The sequence below is a fragment of the Scyliorhinus torazame genome, chromosome 13 (genome assembly GCF_047496885.1).
Source record: "Scyliorhinus torazame isolate Kashiwa2021f chromosome 13, sScyTor2.1, whole genome shotgun sequence".
Classification (NCBI taxonomy): Eukaryota; Metazoa; Chordata; class Chondrichthyes; order Carcharhiniformes; family Scyliorhinidae; genus Scyliorhinus; species Scyliorhinus torazame.
In genome coordinates this window covers 147,215,273-147,227,567 of record NC_092719.1, presented here as the reverse complement: position 1 = coordinate 147,227,567, position 12,295 = coordinate 147,215,273, and the positions used below count along the sequence as shown (strand labels likewise).

Sequence of the window (12,295 nt, the reverse complement as noted above, 5' to 3'; positions counted from 1 at the left end):
TGCTGGAGACACAGATGGCCCAGGGGGTGGCGATCCAAGGGGCTCGACAAAAGGGGCGAAATTCTCCGGAAACGGCGCGATGTCCGCCGACTGGCGCCCAAAACGGCGCAAATCAGACGGGCATCGTGCCACCCCAAAGGTGCGGAATGCTCCGCGTCTTTGGGGGCCGAGCCCCAATCTTAAGGGGCTAGGCCCGCGCCGGACTAATTTCCGCCCCGCCAGCTGGCAGAAAAGGCCTTTGGTGCCCCGCCAGCTGACGGGGAAATGACATCTCGGGGCGGCGCATGCGCGGGAGCGTTAGCGGCCGCTGACAGCATTCCCGTGCATGCGCAGTGGAGGGCGTCTCTTCTGCCTCCGCCATGGTGGAGACCATGGCGGAGGCGGAAGGGAAAGAGTGCCCCCACGGCACAGGCCAGTCCGCGGATCGGTGGGCCCCGATCGCGGGCCAGGCCACCGTGGGGGCACCCACCGGGGCCAGATCGCCCCGCGCCCCCCCCAGGACCCCGGAGCCTGCCCGCGCCACCTTGTCCCGCCGGTAAGGTAGGTGGTCTAATCTACGCCGGCGGGACAGGCATTTTAGCGGCGGGACTTTGGCCCATTCGGGCCGGAGAATCGCGCGGGGGGGCCCCGCCAACCGGCGCGGCGTGATTCCCGCCCCCGCCGAATCTCCGGTGCCGGAGACTTTGGCAACCAGCGGGGACGGGATTCACGCCAGCCCCCGCGATTCTCCGACCCGGCGGGTGGTCGGAGAATCTCGACCTGTATCTCTGACAATGAGGACGAGATCTTAGGCCTGGCGGTAAAGGGGGAGGCGCACGAGGCGCTCCGCAAGAAATGGCAGGAGCGGTTCGAGGAGATGGAGAATCAGTCGAGGCGGAAGAATCTGCGGATTCTGGGCCTCCCGGAGGGGCCGGACGTGGGGGCCTATGTGGTCACCATATTGAACTCGCTGATGGGAGCAGGGTCCTTCCTGGGGCCCCTGGAGCTGGAAGGGGCCCATAGAGTGTTGGCGAGGAGGCCCAAGGCTAACGAGCCTCCACGGGCGGTGCTCGTGCGGTTCCATCGGTTCGTCGATCGGGAGTGTGTGCTCAGGTGGGCCAAGAAGGAGAGCAGCAGGTGGGAGAACGCAGAGGTTCGAATATACCAGGACTGGACTGCGGAGGTGGCGAAGAGGAGGGCCGGGTACAATCGAGTGAAGGCGGCGCTGCACAGGAAGGGGGTGAAGTTTGGCATGTTGCAGCCGGCGCGACTGTGGGTTACCTACAAGGACCGGCACCATTATTTTGAGTCTCCGGAGGAGACATGGGCCTTTGTTCAGGCCGAGAAGCTGGACACAGACTGAGGGTTGGGATGGGCGATTGGGGACTGCGGTGGATATGTTATGCCTATCTTTTGTTCGGGGGGGGGGGGGAGCCTTTGCATTGTTTTGGGTTTCTTTTTCTCTGTGTTTTTCTCTTTCGGGTTGGGGAGGGTGGATGGGGCGGGTTGGGCACGGTTTTGGTTGGTGGCGGGGCCTGGTAGGTGGAGCGCGCGGGCTTTTTTCCTGCGCCGAAGACTGGGGGGGCGGGGCCGGTGCGGGGAAGCGAGGATTGTTTCCCGCGTTTAGAACGGAGGGGGGAGGGAGAGAGCCTGTGGATGGGGAGCGGGAGAGGAGGGTATGCCACACAATGGGTGGAGTCGAAGGGGAGGCGGGAGTGGCCAGGGTCAGCTGACTTGTGGAAGTGCAATGAGAGGAGTAAACCAGCCAGGATGGGTCCTAGCTGGGGGGGGGGGGGGGGGGGGGAGGGATTGAGTTGCTGCTGCTGAGGTCAAGGAGGAGCTGGAGCGAGTGGGGGGGGGGGGGGTCGAGACGGGGGTATGCCGCTGTGGGGAATGGGCTGGGTGTGGGGTGCTGGCGTGTGGCTGGCCGAGGAGGGGTCATGGCTAGTCGGCGGGAGAGGGGGGGCGGGTAGCCCCCTGATCCGGCTGATAACCTGGAATGTAAGGGGACTGAATGGGCCGGTTAAGCGGGCCCGCGTGTTTGCGCACCTGAAGGGGCTCAAGGCGGATGTGGTTATGCTCCAGGAGACACACCTGAAGGTGGCAGACCAGGTAAGACTGAGGAAAGGGTGGGTAGGTCAGGTGTTTCACTTGGGGCTAGATGCCAAAAATCGAGGGGTGGCGATCTTGGTGGGAAAGAAGGTGTCATTCGAGGCGTCGAGCATTGTGGCAGGTAATGGCGGTAGGTACATAATGGTAAGTGGTAAGTTGCAGGGAGAGAGAGTGGTACCGGTCAATGTGTAAGCTCCGAACTGGGACGATGCGGGTTTTATGCGGCGTATGTTGGGTCGGATCCCAGACTTGGAAGTGGGGGGCCTGATAATGGGGAGAGACTTTAACACGGTGTTGGATCCGGCACTGGATCGCTCCAGGTCTAGGACGGGTAGGAAGCCGGCGGTGGCTAGAGTGTTGAGGGGATTTATGGACCAAATGGGCGGGGTGGACACTTGGAGGTTTGCAAGGCCGGGGTCTAGGGAATTTTCATTCTTCTCACATGTCCATAAGGCTTATTCTCGAATCGACTTTTTCATTTTGAGTAGGGCGCTGATAGCGAGAGTAGAGGATACCGAGTATTCGGCAATAGCCATTTCGGACCACGCTCCGCATTGGGTGGACTTGGAGATGGGGGAGGAGAGGGACCAGCGCCCGCTGTGGTGCTTGGAGGTGGGGCTGTTTGCGGATGAGGAGGTGACGAGTGGGTCCGAGGAAGTATAGAGAGATACTTGGAGACCAACGACAACAAGGAGGTCCAAGTGGGGATGGTATGGGAGGCACTGAAGGCGGTGGTGAGGGGAAAGCTGATCTCCATTAGGGCCCACAAGGAGCGGAGGGAGCGGGGGGGGAGAGGGAGAGGCTGGTGGGGGAGATGGTGAGGGTAGACAGGAGGTATGCGGAAAAGCCTGAGGAAGGATTGTTGAGGAAGATGCGCAGCCTCCAGGCCGAATTCGACCTGGTGACCACCAGGAAGGCGGAGGTGCAGTGGAGGAAGTCCCAGGGGGCGGTCTACGAGTATGGGGAAAAGGCAAGCCGGATGCTGGCGCAACAGCTTCGGAAGCGGGACGCAGCTTGGGAGATCGGGGGAGTTAAGGACAGGGGAGAGAGCGTGGTGCGGAGTGGGGTTGGCATCAATGGGGTCTTCATGGACTTCTACGAGGAATTGTACCGATCCGAGCCCCCACGGGAGGGAGGGAGGGATGGGCCGTTTCCTGGACCAATTGAGGTTTCCAAAGGTGGAAGAGGGACTGGTGGCGGGACTGGGGGCCCCAATTGAGCTGGAGGAGCTGATCAAAGGGATAGGAAGCATGCAGGCGGGGAAGGCACCAGGGCCAGACAGTTTCCCGGTCGAGTTCTATCAAAAATATATGGACCTGTTGGGCCCGCTGTTAGTTAGGACCTTTAATGAGGCAAGGGAGGGGGGGGGTTTACCCCCGACGATGTCCTGGGCACTGATCTCCTAGATCCGGGACAAGGATCCCCTGCAATGCGGGTCTTACAGACCGATTTCCTTGCTAAATGTAGATGCCAAGGTGCTGGCGAAGGTCTTAGCCACGAGAATTGAGGATTGTGTGCCGCAGATCAACCATGAAGACCAGACGGGGTTTGTGAAGGGGAGTCAGTTGAACGCGAATGTGCGGAGGCTTTTGAACGTTATCATGATGCCGGCGAGGGAGGGGGAGGCAGAGATAGTGGTGGCGATGGACGCTGAAAAAGCCTTTGATAGGGTAGAGTGGGGGTACCTGTGGGAGGTGCTGAAGAGGTTCGGGTTTGGGGAGGGGTTTGTCAGGTGGGTTAGGCTGTTGTATGAGGTCCCGATGGCGAGTGTGGCCACAAATAGGAGGAGGTCCGAGTACTTTCGGTTGCACCGAGGGATGAGACAGGGGTGTCCCCTGTCCCCTGTCCTCCCTGCTCTTCACACTGGTGATTGAACCCCTGGCTAGGGCACTGAGAGAGTCGAGGAACTAGAGGAGGGGGTTGGTGCGGGGTGGGAAGGAGCATAGGGTGTCGCTTTATGCGGACGACCTGCTGCTGTATGTGGCGGACCCGGTGGGAGGAATGCCAGAGGTAATGAAGATCCTTAGGGAATTCGGGTTACTTTTCGGGGTACAAGCTCAATATGGGGAAGTGCGAGCTGTTTGTAGTTCAGCTAGGGGACCAGCAGAGGGGGATTGGCGAGCTCCTACTAAAAAGGGCGGAGAGGAGCTTCAGATATTTGGGGGTCCAGGAGCTGGGGGGCCCTGCATAGGCTTAACTTTACAAGGTTGGTGGAGCAAATGGAGGAGGAGTTCAAAAGGTGGGATGCGTTGCCGCTGTCCTTGGCGGGTAGGGTGCAGTCAATCTAAATGACGGTGCTCCCAAGGTTTTTGTTCCTGTTCCAGCGCCTCCCCGTGTTTATCCCGAAGGCTTTTTTCAGGCGGGTTAACAGGAGTATAATGGGGTTTGTGTGGGCGCGAGGGACCCAGAGGGTGAGAAGGGTGTTCCTGGAGAGGAGTAGAGATAGGGGGGGGCTGGCGCTGCCCAACCTCTGTGGGTACTACTGGGCCGCCAATGCGACGATGGTGCACAAGTGGGTGATGGAGGGGGAGGGGGCTGCATGGAAGAGGCTGGAGACGGCGTCCTGTGTGGGAACGAGTCTGGGGGCGCTGACCACGGCGCCGCTGCCGCTCCCTCCAAGGCGGTATACCACGAGCCCGGTGGTGGTGGCAGCCCTCAAAATTTGGGGGCAGTGGAGGCGGCATAGGGGGGAAGTTAGGGCCTCGGCGTGGACCCCATTACTGGGGAACCACCGGTTTGCCCCAGGAAGAACAGGTGGAGGGTTTCCGGGATGGCACAGGGCAGGGATACGAAAGTTGGGGGACCTGTTTGTGGACGGGAAGTTCGCGAGCTTGGGTGAGTGGGAGGAGAAGTACGGGCTCCCCCCGGGGAACACCTTCAGGTACTTACAGGTAAGGGCGTTTGCCAGACGGCAGGTGGCGGAATTCCCGCGGCTACTGCCACACACAGTACAGGACAGGGTGCTCTCGGGGGGGGGGGGGAGTGGGGAAGATCTCGGAAACTTACCAGGTGATGCAGGAGGAGGAGGAGGCCTCGGTGGTGGAGTTGAAACGTAAGTGGGAGGAGGAGTTGGGAGAGCAGATCGAGGAGGGGACGTGGGCAGATGCCCTAGGGAGGGTGAACTCTTCCTCTTCGTGCGCGAGGATCAGCCTCATACAGTTTAAGGTGCTGCACAGGGCACACATGACCGGAACAAGGATGAGCTGGTTTTTTGGGGGCGAGGACAGGTGTGTTAGGTGCTCATGGAGCCCAGCAAATCACACCCATATGTTCTGGGCATGCCCAGCGCTGGAGGAATTTTGGAAGGGCGTAGCGAGGACGGTGTCGAGGGTGGTAGGATCCAGGGTCAAACCGGGCTGGGGGCTTGCAATATTTGGGGTGGCAGAGGAGCCGGGAGTGCAGGAGGCGAAAGAGGCCAGAATTCTGGCCTTTGCGTCCCTGGTAGCCCGGCGAAGGATTCTCCTTCAGTGGAAAGATGCGAGGCCCCCAAGCGTGGAATCCTGGATCAGCGATATGGCAGGGTTCATTAAATTGGAGAGGGTGAAATTCGCTTTGAGAGAGTCGGTACAAGGGTTCTTTAGGTGGTGGCAACCGTTCTTAGACTTCCTGGCAGGACGATAGACATTGGTCAATGGCAGCAGCAGCTCGGGGGGGGGGGGGGGGGGGGGTTACTTTATTTTTGTTTATGTTATTTACACTGGAGGGTTTGAGGGGGTGTATACACCTGTTATGTTAAATCGGGGTGTTAATGTTAATTTATTATTTATGTACGGGGGGGAGGGGTTTGGGGGGTTACTTTTTCAGATTGTGTTTTGTACTTAACCCTGTTGGGTTCTTTTTTCTTTCTCATTTTGTTATTGATATTTTATGAAAATCAGCAACAGGTCAAAACAGCATCAGGGTCTGGTGTATTACTCCTCCCCTCCCCCAGTTGAGTCAGCTCGCTGTCAGGGATCACACATGAATAGTGGCTATATGTTTTAACTTATGCAGAATACATGGTGGCCAGAATTCTCCATTCATTGACGCCGGCCAAATTCTCCGGTCCAGCTGAAGTGAATGGAGCTTTGGCTGAGCATCAAATTCTCCGTTCTCACCAGCAGTGTGGGCGGTGCAATCTCAGATCGGAGAACCCAGTCAGTATCTGTGGAACTGTACCCCAAGAAGTATAATTCCTTCAGGAGTCAAGACATTGTCAGGAGACAGGAGACATTGGCAAAAGAGGAGGAAAAGTCAATTCAATAAGTCAGAGGGCAGCACGGTGGAGCTGTGGTTAGCACTGTTGCCTCGAGTCCCGGGTTCGATCCTGGCCCCGGGTCACTGTCCGTGTGGAGTTTGCACATTCTCCCCGTGTCTGCGTGGGTCTCAACCCAAAACCAAAGTAGGTGAATTGGCCATGCTAAATTTCCCCTTAATTAGATTTTTTTTTTAAATGCAATAAGTCAGTTACATATTGGAGTAATTTTCCTCATATTTGGACATATATCTATAAAATGATAGGTAAAGCAGACAATGTAAGGGTTGACAAAGTTGTAAATTTGGATATTCCTTGTAAATATTAGTCCAAACGTAAACAGACTCCCATCGCCCACACTCTTTAGTAATTCAACTTATTTTTTTTTAAATTTAGAGTACCCAATTAATTTTTTCCAATTAAGGGCAATTTAGCCTGGCTAATCCACCTACCCTACACATGTTTGGGTTGTGGGGGTGAAACCCACGCAAACATGGGGAGAATGTGCAAACTCCACAACAGGCAATGACCCATGGCCAGGATCGAACCAGGGACCTCGGCGCCATGATGCAGCAGTGCGAAACACTGCGCCACCCTGCTGCCCCTGTAATTCAACTTCTTGTTCAATATTTTATTTTATAAGCTGTGACTACCTGCTTGTGTACCACTGGAAAAAAGAAAAACATGCATTCATATGCACCTTTCATAACCTCAGGATATGCGCTGTTTTACATCCAATGAAGCACTATTATAATGCAGGAAATGCAACAACCAACTTACGCACAGCGAGCTCCCACGAACACAATGGTCGGTATTTTCTGGTTCCCCCCCGACTTGCTCTCCGACGGCAGACATGCCTCACCATTGGCCTCCAATGGGGTCTTCTGGTCCCACTGACGTCTACGTAGTTTTACATGGCTCAATGGTCTCGCCTCCGGTGAACCCACCCCAGCGGGCCACCTTCAGCAAGAATGGAAGATCCTGCTGCCGGGAAGTATCAGATAAACCTACCCAATGTGACAGATAATCTGTTTTTGTGATGTTGATCATGGAATGACTATTGGTCAGGACACCAGGTATAAGAGCCCCTGTTCCTCTTTAAAATAATGCCATGGGACGTGTTACATCCACATGAGGGAGTAGACAGGGTCTCTGTTTAATGACTTTTCCAAAAGATAATTCAGCATTCCTCAGTCGAGAACTGGAGTGTCATCTTGATTTTTGTACTCAAGTCCTGGAGTGAGATTTGGAAGCAAGTGGACGTATTAGCGATAGGCAGCACGGTTTTGTGAAGGAGAGGTCGTGCCTCACTAACTTGATCGAGTTTTTCGAGGTCACAAAAATGATTGATGCAGGTAGGGCAGTGGATGTTGACAAGGTCCCTCATGGCAGACTGGTACAAAAGGTGAAGTCACACAGGATCAGAGGTGAGCTGGCAAGATGAATACAGAACTGGCTAGGTCATAGAAGGCAGAGAGTAGCAATGGAAGGGTGCTTTTCTGATTGCACCCTTACTAGTGACTAGTGGTGTTCCACAGGGATCAGTGCTGGGACCTTTGCTGTTCGTAGTATATATAAATGATTTGGAGGAAAATGGAACTGGTATGATTAGTAAGTTTGCGGACGGCACAAAGGTTGGTGGAATTGCGGATAGCGGTGAGGACTGTCAGAGGATACAGTAGGATTTAGATCGTCTGGAGACTTGGGTGGAGAGATGGCAGATGGAGTTTAATCCAGACAAATGTGAGGTAATGCATTTTGGAAGGTCTAATACAGGTAGGGAATATACAGTGAATGGTAGAACCCTCAAGAGTATTGACAGTCAGAGAGATCTAGGTGCACAGGTCACTGAAAGGTGCAACACAGGTGGAGAAGGAAGTCAAGAAGGCATACGGCATGCTTGCCTTCATTGGCCAGGGCATTGAGTATAAGAATTGGCAAGTCATGTTGCTGCTGTATAGAACCTTAGTTAGGCCAGACTTGGAGTCTAGTGTTCAATTCTGGTCATCACACTACCAGAAGGATGTGGAGGCTTTAGAGAGGGTACAGAAGAGATTTACCAGGATATTGCCTGGTATGGAGGGCATTAGACATGAGGAGAGGTTGAATAAACTCGATTTGTTCTCACTGCAATGACGGAGGTTGAGGGGCGACCTGATAGAGGTCTACAAAATTCTGAGGGGCATAGACAGGGTGGATAGTCAGAGATTTTTTTCCCAGGGTAGAGGGGTCAATTACTAGGGGTCATAGGTTTAAGGTGCAAGGGGCAGGGTTTAGAGGAGATGTACGAGGCAAGTTTTTTACACTGAGGGTGTGGGTGCCTGGAGCTCGCTGCCGGAGGAGGTGGTGGAAGCAGGGATGTTAGTGACGTTTAAGGGGCATCTTGACAAATACATGAATAAGATGGGAATAGAGGGATACGGATCTCGGAAGTGTAGAAGATTTTAGTTTAGACGGGCAGCATTGTTGGCGCAGGCTTGGAGGACCGAAGGGCCTGTTCCTGTGCTGTACTTTTTTTTGTTCTTTGAGACTTGAACCTGTAACCTTCAGATTCAGAATCAAAAGTGTTACCAACCGAGCCATGGCTAACTATTATAATATTGAATAACTTTCTTATTTGGTAGAAGTTGGCTTCAAAACTTACAAGAGTGTAGATGAAAGTTATTCATTTTCGCAATAACCAGGCATTTTGAACATTTTTAAAGTAAAGAATAAAACAGACTGCCAACTAATGGAACCAGACAAACAGCAGTGATTATACTTGCGCATGCCTTATGACCTGATAATTTCAAGATAGATGACTCGTTTTGCACGCCAGATATGGCAGTGGCTTGAAAGTATAAACTAACTATAGACAGAATTATTCAATAAATAGAGAAACTGGGAGGGGACTGGAGGCTAAACCCTCATCACTAACCAATTTGTTCAGCCTACAGTAATAAAATATGTTGTAATATGTATATAGTAATAAAACAGATGGCATTCTATCCAAGATGGCGCCGGAGCATGGCGACTCTCTGCAGGCTCTGTCCCGTCCCTTTTCTTTTATCTCCTATCAACGTTCTGACCGACTAAAACTATTTTCCTCTTCCTATATAATTACTTTTTAAAAATAAATTTAGCGTACCCAATTATTTTTTTTCCAATTAAGGAGCAATTTAGCTTGGCCAATCCACCTAAGCTGCACATCTTTGGGTTGTGGGGGTGAAACCCACGCAGACATGGGGAGAATGTGCAAACTACACACGGCCTGTGAGCCAGGGCCGGGATTCGAACCCGGGTCCTCAGCGCCGCAGTCCCAGTCCTATCCACTGCGCCACATGCCGCCCTTCTTCCTATATAATTACTAACAATGTTCTTCAATGTTTTCTTACAGATCTGAGGCCGCACTGTAACCAATCACTGTTTGTCAATGTACCATTTGTCAGTGTTCTCTGTTGATTATTCTTTTGTCTACTATGTATGTACTGTGAACATTCCCTCGGCCGTAGAAAAATACTTTTCACTGTACTTCGGTACATGTGACAATGAATCAAATCAAATCAAGTACCAAATCAAATGTTTCATTTTATTCCTTATTACAGGTAAACTATTAATGCGACGGGAGCCTGTTTAGCTTGCTTGGCTAGATAGCTGCTTCATGGTGCAAAGCAAGGCTAGCAGCAGGGGTTCAATTCCCGTTCCGGCTGAGGTTATTCATGAAGGTCCGCCTTCTCAATCTTGCCCCTCGCGTCAGGGGTGGTGATCCTCAGGTTAAATCAGTACCAGTCAGCTCTATCCCTCAAAGGGGAACACCATATGGTCATCTGGGATTATGGTAACTTTATCTTTATCTTACCAATGTGAAATATAAATATGCTCCTTTATGATTAAGTCAGTAAAGGCAGCTTACAGCATATACTGCTGAAAAAAAGACAGGTAATTCAAACAAAAAGACACAAGGCTTGAACATATTCCTTTTGTTTGCATTATCTGGAGGTTGAGGAGGCTATAATTTCCTGCTGCTTTCTCCATGGCAATGCCTCAGTCAATTTGAGTTGCTTGCCAACCATTTGGTATCCTTCTCCCCTGTAGTATGAACTGTAGTGATCGTTTGACATGTAGCATTCTTGCATTTGTCCTGATAAATGCAAGATCGAAAGCTTTGGCAACATGTCTCTCCTTTCCGCAACATTCAAGTTCTGTTCTAACAAGTGACGGTTTATAACATATAGTTAGTTGAACCACACAACTCAGAGAAGGCCCACTTTTGATCCCTCGCATATGCTGAGAGACTATACAATTAACCTCAGCAACACTCAGGGATAGGAAGAAAAAAATAAGCCAGGAATTCTGTTCGAGTTCACTAACCAATTACTATTCAACTGGAAAGTGAAAACATGTGAGATTTAGTAAAGGATAAAATTCACTTAGGCTGCAATGCTCCCCACAATAAATAATCAACTCTCACTTTCACAGCCACTTGGATGAGGTAACAAGGGCAACAGGTGCCCTTGTACGAGTTTAGCATCTTCCGGGAGCAAAGAAGAAAACTGGAGGGAGGAGGTGGTGATTTGACAACAGAACATTGGTGCTAGGGCTGAATACCTGGTCTGCTTGTGATTCTCCTGTCAATTAAAATGAATGAGGGGAAAATTGCAATCTGGCCGTGCACAAGCCTAGGAATGGGAAATCAGAATAAAGTGGGAACTTATTGATGATAAATTATTTTTAAAATGCTCGTTTACAAGCAAGATGTTTAGTAAAAGGTTATTTCTTCACAATGGAGGATTCAGTATACGGAATATATTCTATAACTAGCAAACCGAAACAACTGCATTTCATTTGTTACTAACATATCAGAATGAACACAACTAGCATATGGCAACAGGAAACATAGTTATACAAAGATATATACAAACGTGCATTAGTTTAGATTCATTCCCTTTTTTCTACAACTACATAACAAATGGTAAAAACATGCTTTCATCATGGAACAGTCTACACATCAATTGGCACATACACCATGGGATCCTCTATGGCAAATTGTTTGTATATTTTTTCCAGCTAGTTGATTAATATGTTATAAATCTTGGAGTCTCGCCTGTCAAATGAAAAGCAGGATTACATCCAAACCTGTCAAGATTAGAAAAACTTATCTTGTTCTGCTGGAACAGTATCATTGTTAGATTCATATCAAATCTTGCAGAGCTATCTCATATTTCTGAAAAATGTCTCAATTTCTTTTAAAAGGTTTTTTGATAAATACTGAAAACATGTTAACATTTTCAAAACATAATCAGTTTTTTATATCCCAAGACACATGCATTTTAAGATAACACAAAACAACCTTCTTCTGCTTTAATATCATGACAATTATATAGTTACAGAAGATCTGTATTGCATAATTATTTCAATATTTGAATGCACAACACAATTCATAATGAATACACATCTATATACCTGAAATCCATTGTTCCTGGGTTTGAGGTGTTCACTTGCTGATTGCTCTCTTACAAAGGAGCGTGGCTAATGTCTCAGTGCTCTATTGCTGACCCTGCTGATCCCTTACTGTCCTATTTAGATGGCAATCCTTGAATCAACACTGTTACTGGTTGAGATTTCTGTTTACACCTATTTAAACGTATATTAAATTGCAATCTGTTAAGCAGATAAAATGGATGTGTAGGGCACAAGGCTAAATACAGAAGTACCCTGTCTGGAGCTCCCACCTTTAATGAAATCAGTTTTTAACAACTCTTTTTTGTTAAATACAGCTGGTGTCAGGAGGATGCGTCCAACTCATAAAGCACACCAATGACAATGTACAGTGGCAGTAATACAAGGACATAGTTCATCATGACATTTCTAGCTATTCCCAACTGATTAGGGTCATTATGTTGGAGGTCTGATTTATGTTGTCATTTCCTCTCACCGATCCTACATCAATGAATCTTAATGAATTGGTAAATAAGGGTGAAGATTACACTC

The 12,295-nt window shown here is 50.5% G+C and overlaps 1 protein-coding gene across 18 annotated transcripts in view; it reads right to left on the bottom strand.

Moving 5' to 3' along the window:
• The window catches only part of foxp1b (forkhead box P1b), a 739,458-nt gene that overhangs the window by 416,684 nt on the left and 310,479 nt on the right, over nt 1-12,295 (bottom strand). The window contains exon 1 of one of the 18 annotated variants that reach the window (XM_072472257.1): nt 11,768-11,896. The exons of the other annotated variants lie outside the window; for them this stretch is intronic. The gene's annotated coding sequence lies outside the window, so the exon portion shown is untranslated. Of the gene's footprint in view, nt 1-11,767; nt 11,897-12,295 lie in introns of those variants that run through there. 18 annotated transcript variants of the gene reach the window in all.